Source organism: Mya arenaria, chromosome 10, assembly GCF_026914265.1.
Source record: "Mya arenaria isolate MELC-2E11 chromosome 10, ASM2691426v1".
Lineage (NCBI taxonomy): Eukaryota > Metazoa > Mollusca > Bivalvia > Myida > Myidae > Mya > Mya arenaria.
In genome coordinates, this window is record NC_069131.1 from 60,435,299 (window position 1) to 60,456,310 (window position 21,012).

Below are 21,012 nucleotides of genomic sequence, written 5' to 3' on the forward strand. Positions count from 1 at the left end.
ACATGACTACTCAACGAATTTTGTATTTATTATCTGTTAATTCTGTATTTGAAGAAACACACTTTTAGTTACATGGGAGAATATATTCATAGCATTTTTCTTTTAATCATGTTTTTCAAATATTAATTCTAGGTCATTGCCATGTACTTTCAACGCTAGATGAATTTAAGGGTGATCAAGGGAGGTAACTCTTGGCTGAAGGTCTTTGCAGAGAAGGGAGTTACCCGGCATGGGAGATGTAGATGATAACCTAATAGTCTTACCACATATTGATTTAGCTGGAGATCTTTCATGCCACTGATATGCAGATATGTGTTTCCAGCTATTTTATGCATTGTAAAAGTTGTTAAGTGTTCCAGCTGATTTTCTATGGTGATATTTTCACGGGATGTTTTTTGTGTGTAGGAAAATACTGAATAACCAGAGGTTGCGTAGTTGAAAAGTTCATTAGCCTGGTTAGCCAGTCCATATGTTGATGAATATGTCCACATGCACCCAGCTCCAGGGCTCCAGCCTCCGCTGAAACATCCAAGTGAACTTTATTTAAGTTAATAATCGGAGAAAAAAATATAATAGAATACAACAGATTGCACCATTTTTTACTAAAAATAGCGATAATTTTCTTCGGGGATGGCACCCCCTTGCCACATTTAAACAGTATATTTTTTGGAAGCGGACACATTTCTGCATTTCACATGTTTGTTGATGTTGCGCCACCTCTTCTTGCCACTTCCTGAAGTTCAGTACTGGACAAGCTATACTATCAGATTATCAGCACAATGATACCGAAAAATACAAATAAATATGTATTGGTCTAAGAAAGAAAGTTATATATTTTATGAAAACTTTGATCTTTTTCAATTTGTATGTTCAATGCCTTTATGAAAACAATCCACTTTAAGAGACTTTACATTGGTGTAATTTTCTGATAAAGTTTGCTGGACACAAAAATAAATGTAATTTTGTTTTTAACATTCTTTATTTCAATACAAAATCATATTTAAGAAATTTTGATTGGAAACTATAAGTTTAACTAAATTTTAATTCTCATGGGAAAGAATATTATGGTCAAGCTTTTTGACCATACTCTACTTTGTTAATCTAAGGAATATTTCTGAACTTTATTCAATTAACTTTAATATGAAATAGACTAGTTTGTATTTCTTTACATATCAATCTATTTCTATCATTCTTAACTGTGTTAAATCTTTCTGTTCACAAAAACAGCTGTTTTTAATTCCAAAATCTACTTTCATAACATCACATTACGCAGCTTGAAAAATTGTTCTTAAAATAAACTGCATACTTCATAATTATTTTTGCCTGACCTCGAACCAATTCACATTGTCAAAACTATTTTAAGACTTGTTTTACTATAATGTTTGCTGGGAGATAATGCGAGTTTTTCCAGCGCACAAATATACAGCAGCGCAGAGCAGAGCACAGGGCTTTAGATCATATTGATTATACTCTTATTACATACTTGAAGGCATTTTTTCAAAAAACTTGTGCCCTATTCTATACCACTGTACATGATATTGAAAAAAACTTGTGCCCTATAGTAGATGTTAGCTCTCACGATATATTGCACTCCTGTTAGATGAATGGGCTGGTTCATTGCACTCAGAGTGTAAGATCTGTACAGTATTTACGTTGGAGCCTATACCAGCATATTTACGGGATATTTTATATTGTGAAAGAGATCTTCTAGCTATACGTAAGTTAAAAAGTTTATTCTTATTGTAAGTTGTGGGATGATTAAGTGTTGTTTTTTATATGAATAGAGCATTGTTAATTTTAACGCAGTGCAGTTTGAGTGTGAATAGATCATTTATTCAAGCCAATGGAAGATTTAGAAATTCTCCTAGTCATGATTTATACAATGTGATATATTGTGGATATTTAGTACATATTCATATATATATATGTATGTATATATAAAGCATTTATACTGTGATTTAAAGGTGGTCTTTATATTTTAGTAGTATTGGATGACGTAGAAACATGAATTATTGTAAGCTTAAAAAATATCATTATCAAATATCACTTCATTCTTGCTTTTGAGTGATCAAATTACTCTCCATAAAAAAATAACCGCTTCTTTTGTAAGGGTATTGACTTCAAATTTGCACAAGTTCAGATTTAATTCCTTCATATGTGAAAGTACATTAAACTCTCCCCATTAAGTCAAAGGAAAAATGAGGACAAGGTTTTTATCATGAAACGCACATGTGTAGATTTAGTTTACTGATAAACAAATGTACGTAGGAGGAAATGTTTATACTAGTTGATACAGGAACTTGTTTTGAATTTGTATCGACAAATTATGATTGTTTGTTATATAGATAGAGTAAGAGAGTTGTATATAACATAGTTAATGTTGTCTCCAATCTTTGAGTAATGATAATTAATTATTATATTATTTTGTAATGATTATTATTATTATTATTAATTAAATGAGAGCAAAACTGTTCTATCGGCTTTATTATTTGATATTGTTTAGAACCTTTTCGCTTTTCAGCAAATCAGTTAAGGTGACTCGCTCATGTTTTCGGACATAAAATAAGTTTTCCTGGTCATGCATCTGGAAACACTTATTTTATCATTATTTTACTCTGTGATATAGAAATTGCAGAAAATTACAGTTATAGCATAAAAATTTTGTTTGGTTTAAGTGGGGTGGGAACACACGCCGGTAATGTCAAGAAAAAATTAGATAATTGCCGGCTAGTCCACATGGCCACTGGGACTTTAACAAAAATGGTGGATATGTTGACTTGTTACGGACACATTGATAACATCACATGATAATGTCATTCAACCAATGACACAGCACCACTGTCATAATTAATTTTCAATTACGTTATAAACGCTAATGATAATTGTGGTCTTCAAAGACGATATTTGAGTAAATATCAACATTTTTTGAAGGGTTCCAGCTTTCGGTATTTTTGTTTTAACACTCCTTATGATTTGCCATACTTTATTTCATAATTTAAAAAAAGTGCATTTTACATACCATGAGCGAGTCACTTTAACTCTTACACAATCATCAACTCAGATAGAAAAATCCTCTTAGTTTCAAAGATTATATGCATAAAAAGCACTAAAACAAGACTAAATTAAAGACATATTTCTGACCTACTTGGCTGTGCAAGTAATGCCTGATCAGTTAGTTCCCTTTTTTGAAAACCTTCAACTTGAATAAGTGCATCCTAAGTGCACTTGTCATTATGTTAATATGTGCTATTTTAAGCTAAAAATGTTTGTGTTTCACAAGGTAATGTCAATTAGCTGTTGTGCAGCTTTAGCCTTGATGGGAGCTTTGTGCAAGAAGTTTAACCTTGGCGTATACTAAAAATATTAAAGATGCTTTCTTACTCCCAAATAAGATCTACCACAATTAATAATATTGTTTTGATAGTCGTTAAATGTTGAATAAATGTCGAAAACAATGGTTCTTATGAAGGATGCCGAATTTTATTTGAAAAAAATGTGAATAAAACAAGGTATTTCTACCTAAGGAGACTTATAATAGTAGATCACAGTAAATCTTTTAGCATTCACCATCATTTAATATTTTTGCATTTTCAGCTATTAAAGCTGCACTCTCACAGATTTACCATTTTTACAACTTTTTTATTTTTTGTCATGGAAAGGGCAAATTTGTGCGTAATTATCTGCAAACCAATGATATAAGATTGCTGACAAAAAATCAGATCGTAGATTTCCATATTTCCGTTCGAAAATTAATGTTTTATGGCTGAAACCGTTTAACTAACGGTTTAAGAAAAATGCATAAAACATCAATTTTTGAACATAAATTTAAAAATCTACGATCTATATTTTTGTCATCAGTGTTATATAACTGGTTTCCATGGATTTTCACAAAAAATGGCTCGTTCCAAGACAAAAAATAAAAAAAGTTGTCAAAACGTTCAATCTGTGAGAGTGCAACTTTAAATACATGGTTACAATCTTGTTATCAGTAATTAATATTTTCTATAAATGCATTATGTAGTTAGTAGTAAAAGGTCTATCACTCAAAATTTATGTTTGTTTTACATGTGTATGTATTGATTTTGAATAAGGATGTCACTTTCAAGATTTTCAAATGAAACTTGGTACTAATGTTGCCTAAGACAATATGGGCTTGTATTCAAAGGTTTGTTACTCCGGCTTAATTCGTTGTTGAGTAACGACACTTGTTTGATGAGCGATTGTGTACACGCCCATTGTTCTTGTTTCCTGTCTTCGTTTTTAGCACATTATCTTAATTATTCATGCACATTCTCTTAAGCAATTTTAAGTGTAAAGAGGAGAACTATGCAATTTTAGATATGGTAAGAGGACACTTAACTATAAATTGACATTACAAAGATAACATTTTTTAAACATTTAATATTTTCAGTTTCCTTTAAGAGCAGTGTTTTTTCTTTAAAGTGGTGGTTTGTTCATAGTAATATATTCACAGCTCAAAAAAGAATGTTATTATTAAGAAATTTATTGTTTAAAATGGTGTTCTAATGTGGAATGAAATATTTGGTAAATTATTAAACGGTATATTGCTTTTACATATGGAAAGATTTAGGTGCCAATTTTTCCAATTGTATTCACTTATTTATCCATTTTAGTATGTAGTATATTCCATTTATTAGTACTTAAATATTATTCATTCTGAGAAATAAATTCAGAACGATCCTTTGAGAAGTGCAGTTAAAAATTATGATTAAGGTTTATTTGCAAGTTCCCGAAAACATGATGTAATAGTTATTCTTAGTACGACAATTTGAAACCGTGTTCTCTACAGAATCTTATTTTTATTTTTAACTCTCCTATAGTTTCTGATTCGGACCATTGACATTGTTAACGTAATTGTTGTCAACTTTCAAATCTTTCTTGCTCTAGAACTTATGTCTTATATTGAAATATTTGTTATATGTAGTAGTTTCGGCCGGAACTGCTTCATCGTAGTATTTTGAGAATGTTACAACAATAGATAACTTTTAATGTTAACAACAATGCTGTTAGCAACGTTGTAAATTTTAATGAAGTTCTAAATAATTGCCCCAATGAATAGTTCAAGATAATTGGGTTTGAAGTGTTGGTAGGGGGTTTTAGAGTGTAACCCCTCAATAACATTCTACAGATTTATTGTCAAAAATAGTGCTTTTCGGTAGAATTTTATTACTTTATTGAAAAGTAATCTTTGAGGATTTTAGGGGGCCGTGCGCTGGGTGAAACCCATCCAAAAAAAAAACCACCACAACACCCCCCAGCCCCCACCCAAACTCTTGGATCCGCTAGTGAATCATATTATATATAACACATGTTTCATTAATAATATTTTTTCTAGTAGAAAATTAAAAAAGTTTGCATTAAAAGCAAAAACTAAGATATATATATATATATATAGAGATATTCTGAATGTCATTTTATTGACATGATATTCAGATCTTTAAAATGTCATGTGCTAGAACCGTTTACTATATTTTGAAATACGTATTTATTGAGCGAAGCTTAACCATACATTTATCACTCAAGCTTTTACTTTTAAGTGCACAATATGTTCAGTGTATTATTCACCCGCAGTATAACACAAACATCCATAAACAAGGATCGGCTCAGTGAATCTTTAATAGACCTCTTTGAAATGCATTATATTTACATAGCCTAAACGAGGGGGATATTTATATGCATTTATGGCAATGTATAAACAGATCTATCGGTGGAAATTTAGGTCACGTTAAGGTTGCCAGTAATCTGATTTGTGTATAGTAACTCCTCTTGTATGCACATATATACATGCTGCAAAGGTGGAAGCTGTTCATTGCAACAACATTCTTGTTATACATACTTGTGATCTAAACTATTGGTAAATTCCTCCTCTTCCCTGTGCACAGAAGTGTTTGATCTCATAGCACAGTTTATTCATGATTCTTTTAAAGGGAAGGAATCACTTCTGCTAATTTCAACAAATACCCCTCCCTGTTAAAGAGCAGGATTGTACATAACTTCAGTGTATGTATATATGCGGAGTGCGCCCATGCTGTACGTAGTATATTTTTCAATGTATGCTCTAGTTAATTTTTAATCTGTTTTATATTAGCTGTGTTCAAGGATAAGGGCCAAGTGTTTTCTTGTTTAAGAGGGGCAAGCGCTCACAGTTTGTTAAAAATTACTGTTTTATGATGCAGTGAGGTATGTTTTAAAAGTACTTTGGCAGGGAACAGATTATTTGGATGTAGTTAAATGCATGGTGGTATGGCAAATTTATAATCATTTCGAAGCTTGAGAATGAAATTTAAGATTTGAAGTAATCATATTGGCAGTGGTTTTGGTGAGGAAATGATACTTAACCTGTCAGTGCTCAGTGAGTTGTAAATAACTTTGGAGACCAGGAAATAAAAAAAAGACGTAAGTTATTTCAGCCATTGAAATGTATATCAATTGTTAAACCTGAGTTAATACACAATTATATAGTTGAAAATTATGAAAAAAATTTGGTATGTATTATTCTATTGATACTGTTTCGTGTTTTTTTGTAAGATTTATGTTTAATATCATTAAGGTTTGTAATGTAAACTTAATATTTTATTTAACATTAAATATTTTACTGATTTGTGTTTGAACTGAACATGTTGATTCAGTACTGTTATTGAATGCATATATTTTGATTTTGCTTTCGTATCTTTCGTTAAGTAATTGTTATTGATTAAGTGCATAACTCAGAACAAGGTGTCGATATTTGGATGTATCAAGTCATTTTTGAAGTACCAAATGTTCTAGTTTCTAATAACATCAATAGAGGAGCATTTTTAACCCTAACAAATGAAATTTTATCAAGATCAAGCGAATATCTGTTCAACAAACTGCATATGAATAAAAATATGTCACATTAAGACATGTATGTATATAAACAATCTCAAATTGCGGAATTACGTCACCATGCCTATGTGCCAATTTTTGGCCCGTAAAAAGTTCAAGGTTACATGAACTTTGGAATATTTTGGTTAGATTCAATGGAAGGTAAGTTCCATGAAGTGTTATATATAACCAAACCATAGTTTTCAATTAGCTTGATTATATAGAAATTCTTGTTTCCGCTAACATCTCAAAAAGAAATATAGGGAAGGTAGGTAAAAAATATTTTTTCCTATGATATTTGTTAGAGCAACCCAAGATATAGTGTGCCAGTTTTTATTGCAATCCAGTTTTGGATTGACAGATATTGATAATTTGGGTTGTCAAGCCGATTACATACAGTGTTGATGACCCAGCCTTGTTTAAATCTTCCCATTCACCTCATTAAAATCGATAATGGTTCACTGCATCATAATGTACGAAAATGTACAGCAAGGTTGAAAAAAAACTGCCATGCCATTGGACTAAATATAAACTTGGAATTGTCTTGGAATAAGAGCTGTTATGCTCAAATATTAAGGTGTTAATCATTTGAAAGTATAAATCGTAAACACTTTTAGTAAACAACTTTAAAGTGTTGCGTAATAAATCTTGTAAAAACGTGACAAGCGTTATAATTATTTCAGTGAAACGAGACTGCACCAGTTTTAATAAGGAGTTATTGATATCTATGTGATGTAAATTCATACATCCACTGAATGTAGCCTGAGGTTATAATTTACACCATTTAAGCTTCGGTGTTAAGCTTTGTTATATATCATAGTTGGACTTGTTTGGCTTGTATTAGGAATATTTGGTCGAAAAAACACCAAATACTCGAATATCAATTTTGCTATTTGTTTGTATCCCTACTTAATAATAATTTTATAATGCACCTACGCAGTAATTTAACTTACTCAAATATTGCTTCCAGGATCAAGGATCTGTATTTGAAGTGTTTTCTTGATCATGAACTCTAGTTAAACAATAAAATAAGGAAGCATGCACTTGTGTGCAGTGAATATAGGATGTCCTGTTCACCGATGATTTCATTGACTTGGTTGACAAAGATCGGTTTTAAGAGCTTATAATTAATCCTTGTGTTGATGTTGTCCCAATATAGGTTAGAAATCTCATGATGAAAGTATGATATTATTTCAAGTTATGAGGTCATTGTTTCCTGTATTATATCTTACAGCTGCACTCTCACAGATTTCCTGTTTTGACAACAATTTTATTTTTTGTCTTGTGTAAATATCTGCGAACCAATAATATAAGTTTACTGACAACAGATCTGATCGCAGATTTTCATTTTTCCATTCGAAAATTAATGTTTTATGGCTAAAAGCTTGACTAACAGTTTAAGAAAAATGCATAAAACATCAATTATTTAGATAAATATGAAAATCTGCGATCTGATTTTTTGTCAGCAGTCTTATATCACTGGGTTTCATGCACTTTTCGCATAAATTGGCTCGTTTAAAGAAAAAAAATAAAAAAGTTGTCAAAACTTTCAATCAGTGAGTGTGCAGCTTTAAACTATTGATCTTGTGTATAAACTTATTGTTGGAAGTGTTTCATCTTCGTTTCAACATTATCATAGGGTAGATGATCCTTAGGGGCTGATTTGGGGTTTAAGATCAAAATCTGTGGTATCTGATATAATAATGTAAGTTATGGCCCTTTGTTTTAAAAATGCATAAAATATAGTGTACATCGTGATTCAGTAAATATTATCTGTTGGTGGTGTTGGGTGGTGGGGGAGGGATTTAGGTGGGGGGGGGGGGGGGGGTTGTAGGAGGGTGAAGGTGAAGGAGGGTTTTCCTCATGAAATTAGCATAATTGGTTTCTTTCATGAATTCTGATTTTAATAAGTCATTGTTTCTATATTCTTTACAATGATCTTGCTATTTATTTTAAAATAGCAATCATAAAAACCTCATTCTAATACCACAGTTGCAACAAATATCATTGGTGCATTTAAAAGTAAATACTTCCTTGTTTCTTAACAAGCAGGAAATTAACATGACTTGGTCCCATGAAGTCGTTAATTGTAATGCACATGAAAACAACACGGAGCTGAAAGCAGTTTCCAGTCTCAATACTATAAGGCTTACAAAGTGGCTCAAAAGTATAAGGCATACCTGAATCAGCTCAAAATAGTATGTACCTGGAAGTGGCTCAAAGTATAAGGCATACCTGAATCAGCTCAAAATAGTATGTACCTGGAAGTGGCTCAAAGTATAAGGCATACCTGAATCGGCTCAAAATAGTATGTACCTGGAAGTGGCTCAAAGTATAAGGCATACCTGAATCAGCTCAAAATAGTATGTACCTGGAAGTGGCTCAAAGTATAAGGCATACCTGAATCAGCTCAAAATAGTATGTACCAAGTGGCTCAAAGTATAAGGCATACCTGAATCAGCTCAAAATAGTATGTACCAAGTGGCTCAAAAGTGAGGTGTACCAATAAGTTCATAAGCAAGGCGTACCAAGTGGCTCAAAAGTGAGGTGTACCAATAAGTTCACAAGCAAGGCGTACCAAGTGGCTCAAAATAGAGGCATACCAAGTGGTTCACAAGCTAGGCGTACCAAGTGGCTTAAAATAGAGGCATACCAAGTGGTTCACAAGCTAGGCGTACCAAGTGGCTTAAAATAGAGGCATACCAAGTGGTTCACAAGCTAGGCGTACCAAATGGCTCAAAAGAGAGGTGTTCCAAGTGACTCATAAGCTAGACATACCAAGTTACTTATAAGAGAGGCGTACCAAGTGGGTCATAATTAAGGTAGGAGTACCAAGTGGCAAGTAAGCTAGGCGGACCAATGGGGGAAATGTTGCATGGCATGTATCAAAAAGACATAAGCTAAATAATGAGATGTCTTGGTTTTATTGTGACAGTGGCATTAGCATGTAAGAACTTCACCACATGGTTTGAAACCATTTTTTAATTAACATTGTCACATATTGAAACATTGAAACATATTTTAATGAAAGTTGGTTTACATGTTGCCTGAATCAATATGCACATGTGAAGCATGGCTTTTGCTGTAATAATTGTTGAGTTATGTCCCTTGTTCCTCAGGTCCAAATTTCTTGAAACTTCTTAAGCTTAAAAAATGTTAAATAGCTTATTTCAATTAGCCAAAATGCATAATATAATATAAACTATTGTACTTTTCTTCCTTACTTCTTTCAAATGCATTGTTCGATTGTTTGTATTGTTGTAAATATGTTCATTCCTATAATTGTGAAATCACTTACGGGTGGAAATAAAGAGTATATATATATATAAGTAAATAGTACGCAAACTATTGAAAAAAAAAATGAGCTTAGCTTAATCCTGTTTATAAAGGACTAAAGAAGTTGCGATAAATTGGAGCCAGATGTATTTACTATGAGCGTTGGTGTTCAATCTTTTTAAATATGGAACTTACACATGTAGCTGCTCATTGTTAAATGAACAAATGTTGCAGATTCACTGTTCATCAATTATTTGATATAAATTATATTGTTTTCTGGCAAACAGCTTGAATTTATCATAACGTCTCTCGTATTCATGTGGAGACATATTTCCTTGTTTCTTTCTGATATTGGATATTTACTGTAGCTGGTAGTGCAGTTCTGTGAACGACCAAGTTTTTTTTAAATGCATCAAGGTCATCATGCATTAAAAAAAACCTTAACCAATTGAGCTAGAGGCTGTTCACAGAACTGCACTGCAGTATCACAACAAGCTATAATTAATGATGATAATGTCAAAGCTACAAATATATTATATTCTGGCAAACAGCCTGAATTTATAATTCTCTTTTTTGTATTGATCATGCATTTAAAAAAAACTTGAGGTCGTTCACAGAACTGCACTACCAACTACAGTAAAGTTCAATGATCTATTACAAATAATGACAATGTTAAAGCTACATATTGATTGTTATTGTTTGCAATTATTATACTTCATAATTGAATTTAAAATATCTGCGTGTGATCACGAACCAAAAATAACGAAATACTTGGCAGTGTTTCAAAACCTTGGGAATTAATGTGCATTAGCCTTGATCATATGAAAAATCGGTGAATAACATTCCTTGCATGACGAGATGATAGTCATGTTGTTTTGCATTCAAAATTGCGCCTATCATTTTGACTTATTATCACAAAAGATGGTAAATTTGGTTGAAATCTGAGAGTTTTTTGTTTTTTAAATCCATTCTTTTTTAATAGCAGGGTTTGTGCGCTTTTATATCATATCTGAGAATAGTTGTTTTTCTTTTTTGCAAAAATAAAATCCATACTTTTTTAATAGCAGTGTTTGTGAGCTTTTATATAAATTTTTTGCCAAGTTGTTAAAATATTATTTTAGGTTTAATTATTATGCGGGGAAAATAACTATTAAATACTACCAGATGGCATAGATTGTGAGGTGAAATTTTATCTACATATTGTTGTATCAGGTTAAATAAATTATATATGTGTATTATTAATTCACATGGCTTGACTTGTCAACTTGAAGTGATCTCTATATAGGTTGGGGTGTGTAACCTTATTTAAATTTGCGCTCGTGCAAGGCCTATTTTGAGAGTGCTCCAATATGATTGTTAGTCTATTTAGGGTTTTTGAGAATAGTGCACAAACAGAATGTAACACTGGTTAGAGCTACCCTGGTTCTTAAGCTTAAGAGAACCAGTGTATAGCACTGCCACACGGGACCCCTGCATTTAACGTCCCTCCCTGAAGACAATTTGTATTTTTGTGATGTGGTGGGGAATCGAACCTGCGACCACTGGATGGACAGTCAAGTGTGTTACCCCAGTCAACCAGTCTGCCACATATATATACATTATATACAATTGTATCCGTATTTTATGGTCACATTAATGATCGGTGCGCAATGATTGTCTTTTTCTCTAAGGTTATAAATTTGCTTAATATCTTTAATTCTCCAGTGTTACTAAACAACTGAAGGTTTAATTATTCAAATTGAAAACTTAGTGGCTCAGTTTAGATGATTAAGTCTTGACTAATGTGGTAACCTGAAAATAATATTCATACATCAAAAAGTCCTTGTTATGCTACTACTGTGCATTGGCCTAGTTGTTTAATTAGGCGTGTACTTTAAACTGGAAAGTTTTTCTGTCATAAAAACAATGGTGTTAAGCGTATTTCACATTTCACATGTTTTAAACGCAGAAATGTACTAACTTGTTTAATTACATTGAAGTTTAAAATCGCTTTGCCTATTCAGCCTTGCTTGGTGTAAAGTTCTACTGTCATACGAATTTGCATATATAATTATTACGAACCTTTTAATGCAGTTGTCAGAGTAACTGTCAAATTATTTAGAAACATAGTTACTGAAGAAAGAAAATACAAAAAAGTACTGAGTAGTATTTAATCATTGACCATAAATAACATATATTATGTCACTTAAAGCTGCACTCTCACAGATTTACCATTTTGACAACATTTTTATTTTTTGTCTTGGAATGAGCCAATTTTTACATTATTATATCTGCAAACAGTGATACAAGACTGCTGGTAAAACATCAGATTGCAATGTTTTATAGCTAACGTTACTAAGGGTTTAAGAAAAATGCATAAAACATCAATTTTTTAACTTCAATATAAAAATCTGAAATCTGTTTTTTTGTCAGCAGTCTATTAACACTGGTTTCCATGCATAATAAATCTTCTTCTTTTTTATTTTTCTCAATTCACTAATGATCAAAACAAAAAAAACAAAAACATATGATTTCCAAACAGATGAAAAAATATAAGCCTTTATAAATGTGTTTTTTCGAAATGAAAATGATTTTTAAATAAAATTAGAATGTCTATAATGCAGTTCATCATGTCATGAATGTTCAGTCTTAATAACCATCATTTTCATATTGTTTGACAAACAAAAAGACCTGTCTCGATTTATTATTTGTAGTTCGCATGTCAAATAATATTAAATGCTATATCATATTCCAAATTCTTTATATGGAAAAAAAATGTTTTTAATGTTTCTATTTAACACATGATCATATATTTTTTTTTTTGATAATAACCCATATTTCAAGCTATTAAATTCCGGCCTTCAATACTATATACTCTTAGTTGTTAAGACATTTTTATACACAATATTGACATTAAAAACTGGTTTCCTGCTTGCAAAAATCTGGTTATAAGTTTTTAAGTCAGTTGGAATATATTTTGTAAAATCTCAATCATTGAGATTTAACCGAATATATGTTTAAACTATTACATAATTTTCATTTCTCCACCATATCATATGGTATTGAAACCGTTGAATCCTGTTTTATTTGATGCTCCTTCAAATGCAAATACAACTATTAATACCCGGTTTTATATTTAAGCCCCTCCAATAGCATTGAATAAAGGGCCAGAAATTCAGCAGTACAAATGTCCATAACTGACCCCTTCAATGGTCTCTTTTATGTCCCAAAACTTGGGGAGGGGTCAGTTTATAAACACTGCCTTCCGATTGGTTGATTTAGGAGCTTGTGGATGCTGGTAGGATTATTGCCGAAAAAAGGGGGCTTGCATCAATGTGGGCACATGTGGGTGTAACTTGGAGCATCGGGTTGGCAGATTCCATGGGGCTTTGTCAGTAATCGCTGAATGATGGGCTTTTGTACAGAGGCAATCACGTTGTGCAACGTTACCAGTCGTAATTTGGAACACGCGTAACATACTTAACCTATGCACTGTGAGCTAACGCAGAATATCAAATTGTGAATGACGAGAGAATAGAACTGTAATGAGATAGTTAACCTACGACAAACGCATTGAGCCATTTACCATTCATAAGGATGATTGTGTTTCAATTTAAATTTACAACTGTAAAGATTTTTCAAGAGATTAGAAACGAATGAGTTTTGTGTACATCAAAGACTGTTTGCAATTTAAAGAAAATTTCTATTGCAGCTCTTACAGGCATTCACGTTTTGTGAGCATAAACTTTAAGACGAGGACAGAAAAACAAGTTTGCTCATGTGCGATTTGTTTGATGCAATTGAATACATAGGTGACTTGGAAGGAATAGCTAAACTCATTAAATTATGAATATTGTAAAAAGAAGAATTGATAAAGCACAGGGAATCAATATTTTTTGTCATCACGTATTGTGTATGTTTTATCTGCACTTGAATGAAATTGGAAATGGATGTTTGCGTGTATTGAAAAACTGCCTACTCTACTGATAGCGAGAGTTTTGAAGCGAGTGGAGTGCAGAATTGTGACTGTAAGGTAATCATTTTTTCGCTATGGTTTATTCATGATTTTCAATTCATTTGCAAATATTGATGAAATTTTAATAGATATTTTGTACATGAATGATTTCATGCTAGCTCTTGTTAAATGTTGATAAAATTCATATTATTTCATGAATTTTGTTTGCGTCAAATTTTATGAATTCAAGTTATTTGAATGTACATTTAACATCCTGTAGGGTTTAAGAGATAAATATTTTACAGTTGATGATTTTGACATTTTTTCTTTTGTTTTTCGAACAATTGTCTAATGATTTTTTGTATAACTTTGTTCTGTGTTTTAATAACCATGACGTTGGTTGTCATTCAACAATTCAGTTGAGTAGTAAAGAGCACCTTTGTTCACGAACACATTTAGGAGTAAGAAACTCACATTGATGTCAATTGAAAAGTATACTTTACAATTATATATGTATTCATAGTCATGGTTTCAATTTTAAGCGCTTGCTTAAAAGTTTATGTAAGCTCTGGCTGGGAACAGCTGTACTGACAATGAATGATTATGTTTATGATATTTATTAAAATACATTCCGCTCTTGGACAATTTTGCTATTTTGATTGATTGTTATTGTTTTGTTTCTGTGAAATTGAAGGTATTGCGTAATAATTGGTTGAAATGTTTTCACGGTATTGAATGGACAGTTCTTGTTTTAATGGGTAGGACATCAAATTCGTAATTTTTTGTGAAAAGTTAACTATTTTAATGCTGTTTTTCAATAATAAAACAGCATCAAAGCTTTATATAAGAGCGCTGAAAATTGTTAATAATTATTGAAAAATGTGAAAAAATATACTTTAATTTTGTGTTAGTAATGCTATTCAGAATGGATTAATTTTAGACTTTGATAAACAAAAGAAACTTAATATCAATCTATTTTGAAATAAAAAATGCGGCCAGGACCATAAAATCTTTGAAATCTATAAAGGACCTGATTTCCATTGATTAAATATTAACCACGTAGAGCAAAAAGATATTCTTTTTGACCATTCAATGGTCAACCTGTAATTAAATATAACTCAATGAAAAGCCCCAGATATTGATATTTAAAACAAGTATCATAAGAAAATGATAAATGAAATGTAATTATATTTGTTACAAAATGCTGATCTCCCAAAAAGAGTCATATGTAACCATGATAAATATAATATCACTCAAAGATTCTGAACACTCCAGCGGATGTTTAAACACATGTCATTAAGTAGCGTTTAATAAGTTTGTTTATTGTGTTGCAATCTGTGAAAACCAGACCAGAGTTGAAAATGATATATTATACACAAGAAAACACGCTGAATTGTTAATAGTGACAGTGTGTTGTTTGTACCGTCAATTAACAAAAACAAAATTAATAATAAAACCAGTGTTTTGGATATGAAATCAGCTTATTGAAAAAACATGTTTCTGAATAATGTAAGTTAATTTTAATTTCTGATATAATTTTCTTGAATTTATTGGAACTGTTGATAATATATAAAGAATTTCAGAGAGAAAAGATGAAAACAAACCAATTTTAGAAAAAAAGAAGAAATAAAATAAAATGTTCAAGGTTGTAGTTAGGTTTATAAAGGCAACTAGGTTTTAGTGAAAACCAGGTTTATAAAGGCAACTGGGTTTTAGTGAAAACCAACACAAAGAATCTACGTAATTCTTAGCCGCCTGGACAACCAAATCGGTCACCAAGCCGGAAAAGTGGGTTTTCTCCGTTTACTCTAGTTCCCCCCACAACACAAGACTACACTCTTAGGCAACATTTGTGCCAATGAGAGTGATTAATATAAGTTGCAATAGCTTGTTTCGCAATCATTGTAGAATTAAATAAGTTTAAACTAACCACATGCCACAGTTAACCAACATCCATGAAGAGAAATATTGCATTATAGTACATCGTTTGAGTGTAAAAGGCACTAAAAGTCCCGAATTCATGCTTTTCACATTTGTAAACATCATATTTGTAAAATTGTTACCCTCTTGTTCTGCTTCAATTACAAAATTGAAAACAAGAACATGGGATAAGCCGAAAGACAGTATAGCTAAATGAGCATCATCATTCATGTGAATCTCATATTTAATACTACTTGCCAAAGTTAAAATAATGCCAAGAACATGGTGCTTTTCCACAATCTCTGAAATCAGCCCTCAATGACTGACCTCAATATTACTTGCCCAAAATTAACTAGGCCTAAAAAAAAAATGTTTGGTTAGGGTTACATCCTTTTCAAAAATAGGTAGGGTAGGTAGGCTTTTTTTTTTTATATTTTTTTTTTTTTTATTAGACTTTATATAAGAATGTCATTTTCATCATTGGAGAATGGTGTTAGTTATCGTCTATATTAGCATTTAAGGTTTTAAACTACATATTGAAAAGCACCAAAAAAAAGAACAAAAAATTTTTTTTTTTTTTTTTTGTTTTTCAAATTTTTTTTTCAAATGACTATAAAAACGATAGGGTCAGCGCCTATTCCGTAGGTAGGGTCGGGTAACCCGAACCAAATGTATTTTTTTTTTAGGCCCTAGAACTTTCTGTGCAGTTCAGTGTTGAAAAGTCACGATGGTAGTTCAATAAGGTAAATATAATGTCACTGTACTTTTCCAATCCCTGACACACATTCCCCTGTCACATCCAACTGTTAAAAAAAATCACTGTTTTCTGCAGCAATTTACTCTCCCAAAATTAACAGTGTGGGTCTGATGTGTTGATGATAATGTGAGGATAGTTGTTATATTCAGTCTAATATTCCAACGGACTAATGAAGGGTACAACAAACATTTTCGGCCAAGTGATGAGGCTTTCAGGTCATGTGGTACCTTAAACTGCTGGTGCTCGGTGTGATTAAACATATATGCTTATAAGCACCTAAAAAGAGCACCTCCATTTATAAGCACCCAAAAAGAACATGTTCAATTATAACCACCAAAATATAGAACTGAAATTTATCAGCACCCAAAAAGAACACTTATATTTATATCATAAGCACCCCCAAAAAATGTGTACTGAAATCAGCCATACTGAATATGTTCTTAAATAAGCACCCATAAAGAACATGTTTTAAATGAGTACCATTAAAAACATGTTCATAAATAAACGCCCATAAAAACATGATTTAAATGCATACCCATAAAGAACATGTTCTAAAATGACCACCCATAAAGAACATGTTCTTAAATAATCACCTATAAAGAACTTGTACATCAATAATTATCACCCATATAAGAGCATTTGCATGTATGTTTTAAGACCCACGTAAAGCTATGCCTTGTAAGATTTTCATCTTGGCCATTTTCCCTTGGTGAGGCTCAGTATAAAATTCCTGTGGTCAGTAAAATGTGCATGCAATCCCAGCAGTAGGCAAGGTGCCATGTTTACATTGTACACATGTACATCCACAGCAGTGGTCAGCTGCACAGGTAGAAATTCCAATATCTGCATTGACCACTGTGTCAGCTGACCATTAGCTGACCACTGGCTACCAAGTCTACCATACTTATCAGATATGACTAGTGGACACTGTCAACTAACTTGCTTGCTAGGAGAGTTCGGGTCAATACTTTTATCTCAGGAAGTCAATAGACTTTAGAATTTTAAATTGTGGTCTATTTTGCAATGCTCACCTGATGAGTGTTCCGCAATAGCAAAAGTTTAATTGTTCGCTATGTACATAGGTTAACTCTTCAAGTTGATTTTTAGCATTACTCGCACTGGTATCTGCTTGGTTTAGGTTATGAATATTTATATCAGCACATTGAAGTCAATATCTCAGCAAATACATCATGTACATATTTCATTTAGATGACAACTTCCATCCATACAGTTTTATTTATTAATCAGGCATTTATGCAAATAATGGACAAGGTTTTGCATGTAGGCACATGTAAGTCATTATCACTGCAACAACATGTACTTGATAAAATTGCATTGAAACTTTGTACAATGGCTTCTGACTATCCATTAACCTACTTAACTAATTAAGTCGGGTAATTTAATAATCTTGCATGTAATACATATAAAATGCTCTTTATTATTCAACTTAAAAATTCTGGTCAAACGAGGTGAAATAGTAAACCGGTTGGGCGAAATATCTCTGTGGCAGCTCTTGTTAATCAACATGAAACTGGTTGTCATTTACCATTTAGATGTTCAATGAACAGGTTGTACATGGTTTATAAATATAGCACATTGTTGTATAATTAAATGGATAACTTTGACCACCTCCTTCAAATTACAACCTCCTTAACAAGCAGTCATCGAAAAAGGCTTTTGGGTGAACAAGCCCAAACTCTTATACTATTGCATACATGGCATCAAATTAATGAACAAGCCCTGCTATAAAAGATTCAGAATTTTAGCAAGCCCTGAAGACATTTTACCAGTGCATTACTTGCGGGCTTGTTGTAATTTCAAAGTGACTGGGCGGAGCATTTAGGCTGTTATTTGTGTCGTGTTAATTATTGTTGCATTCAAGTACAAAATATTGTATGGATAATTCGATCAGTGTAATATAACTTCCAAATTGCAACTTAACAAATGAAGCTAATGTTTGCAGATGTCACCGACAACATATGGTATCGAATATAATACTATTATATATACTCAGATGTGCAGGTTAAAAACCTATGAAGTAGCCTGCATTTCTATTTTAATCAAACTAATTTGTTCATGTTATACCTCATAAAATGTTTAACGCAGCTTTGAAAGATAATTTGAATGTGTTTTTTTTTGTATAAAACTGATTTGCCCTATAATATGTGGAAATATATCGCATAACAGTGAGCTCTTTTGTGGCAAGATTTGTGACAACGAAGGTAAATAAATCCAACTTTAATTTTGGAAGAGTTATGGCACTTCGTAATATGGTACTTTGTAACTTTTTAAATAAATAAGTCCGGTATTTAAATATCCGATCAATACCTTCAGACCCCTTTGTCCAATCAGGTGAGCGATAAAGGGCCATCTAGGCCCTCTTGTTTTTTTAAAATGCCCTATAAAATGTGAAAATATTGTTATATCTGCGTATATCGTCCGCTTGGAGTTTTTATGCACTTTAAATCTTGGTATCAAGGTTGTCATATAATTGAAATGCATTTCTTCAATTGCCTGAGCAGGTAATTTAATGATAAACTACACAAGTTCACTGCGAAGTAAGAGCATCCTAGATGCACTTTTTCAGCTGTACCTGGCATGCAGTGTTCATTAACCCATACAGATAAATGATGTTATCGGAGATATTGAAATGCATATGAAACTTGAAGCATTATGTTGCATAACTTATTGATAGGAGGCACTATATTTGATAAAAATGGCTGAATGACTGTTCAATTCGTAAATGTTGACAATTAAGTCATGATAGTAGTTTGCATACAAAATATGAAATAATTTTCACTTATCCAGCCTGTATTTCAATAAATCATAATTGTGTGCTAAATATAAATTATGGTGCAGAAAATATTATGAAATATGATATGATATAAAAATGAAAATTTGGGACTTATAAATATATTTGCTTTTTTTTTTTTGACCTCTATTATATGCCACCGGCCTTATTTTCTGTAGTTTGCAAATTTAACACTTAATTTATTTATTATTTTTTTTGTCAAACAATTTTCATAAAATTTTAATGAACAAAAAATTTGAAAAATCCTCAGTCATGGTCACTATGCAGCAGTCAATTGTAACCAGGCCCCCCCCCCCCCCTCCCCCCCACCCCACAAACAAACACACAGGTCTGGGGATATACATGGGATAGCCATGGGAAATGGGCCATGTTTTTACCTTCCAGGTGGCCCCACAGTGCCAGGTGAATGCTGTGGTTTTGTCCTCACGCCAAAAATAGCGGGGAATGGGTATTAGCTCCCTTGGGTGGGGGGGCATTTAGCGGGAATTTTACCAGCAGTTTGTCTTCCCGGGGCGGGGATTTACCCAGGGTTGGCTGGACCGAAAGTCAATGTCCCCGCTATTCCCCGGACCTGGGGGGGCCTTGGTTACAATTGACTGTGCATTTGCCCCGACAAAAATGCAAACACCAAGTGTCATTTAAGTATGCATCCATCCATTAACGCCCTTTACTAAATAAAAAGGAGACAATATTACTCAAAAACAATGTTTTGTTTCATTTTATGATAGCAAACATTTTACATTAATGTAAGAAACGTCTCAAACTCAGACAGAAACAATGTGAATTTCTCTACAAATACTCCATCATTCTCTGGTCATTGAACTGTGCATAGATGAGTCATGGATGACAGTTGTTGTGTTTTGTTCAATAATTCATTTAATAGCAGCATTTTTTCTTGCATCTAGTATTGACAAATGTCCCCATAAAAACGGCCATAACTTCTGCTAATTGATCAACATATAATTGAAGAGTTTATTGATAACCTGAAAACTCTAGCTATGTGCAACATGTTCTGGGCACGATATTGATTATGAGTAGCATTTTGTACATTCGGAACTCCTCGGCCATTTTTTTTCTCGAAAACAACCTCGGATGTATGCCGGTACACCAGTTAAAGTAGTTTGTAATTTTTTTAATTAAATCATTTTAGAAATGTAGTGTTTTAGAATTGTATTAATTGATCTAAGTTTAAACTGATTGCCAGTGAAGTATATTATTGCAAACATAATTAAGATTTCCAGGAGTAAAGTCATAAAGTTTAACTGCTAAATAAAATCACTACGCGATCTTCTTGCAGCGGACTTAAACGTACCTCTTTTTGAGTATGTAAACCGTCCAAATACATCCGAGGTTGTTTTTGAAAAAAATGGCCGAGGAGCTCCGAATGCATTTTGTAAAGTGGTTTACTATATTGCAGCATTTAGAGAATGTACAATAGCACAATAT

At 32.3% G+C, this 21,012-nt stretch overlaps 1 protein-coding gene across 5 annotated transcripts in view; it reads left to right on the plus strand.

The window, feature by feature from the left end:
• The first annotated feature begins 1,606 nt into the window (after positions 1-1,606).
• LOC128205781 (zinc finger protein 236-like) overlaps positions 1,607-21,012 on the plus strand; it is a 73,845-nt gene continuing 54,439 nt past the window's right edge. For 2 of the 5 annotated variants that reach the window (XM_052907730.1, XM_052907737.1), the window contains exon 1: positions 1,607-1,717. The gene's annotated coding sequence lies outside the window, so the exon portion shown is untranslated. Of the gene's footprint in view, positions 1,718-5,707; positions 5,752-5,968; positions 6,052-6,197; positions 6,418-14,076; positions 14,156-21,012 lie in introns of those variants that run through there. The other 3 variants (XM_052907733.1, XM_052907734.1, XM_052907735.1) reach the window with 3 other exon arrangements.